This window comes from Myzus persicae, unplaced genomic scaffold (assembly GCF_001856785.1).
Source record: "Myzus persicae strain clone G006 unplaced genomic scaffold, MPER_G0061.0, whole genome shotgun sequence".
Classification (NCBI taxonomy): domain Eukaryota; kingdom Metazoa; phylum Arthropoda; class Insecta; order Hemiptera; family Aphididae; genus Myzus; species Myzus persicae.
Genome location: NW_019101438.1, coordinates 185,305 through 185,866, shown reverse-complemented (window position 1 = coordinate 185,866; position 562 = coordinate 185,305).

Below are 562 nucleotides of genomic sequence, written 5' to 3'. Positions count from 1 at the left end.
TATTATCCTATTTTATATTATTTAGAATTCATAATATCATGCTATTATTTTTGATTCACTGAAAAAAAAAATATTGTTCTGAATTATTAAATGAATCTGTTTTTTCTTTGTAACACCGTGAGTCTTAATTGTGTATTATTTTTATTTTTTCTAAAGGTGCATGATATTTTGTGCCAATCTTACAAGTACACAACCAATTATGAATATTATTTTGCCCAATTCAATTTAACATAATAATATTATATTGAGATTACTGGAATAGTTTTTACATTCATTAATCTTGAAAACAACAAGTTTTTTTTACAAGCATTGAAAGTTTCAATTTTTACGAATTTCTCCCCTAAAAATTACAAATTATTTTGTAGTTAAAAATTAATAAAATTTTTAATTTTTATAGCAATGACTGAAAAGTTAGTACAAGATTTCTCATAAAATATATTCTTACTGAAACTTAGAAATCTCAAAAATACGAATGCACAATATTTGTATAAGCATTTGTATAATGCTGTATGTACTTGTATAATACATAAAAAAATCCAGGCATAAAAAAGTACTTATCTAT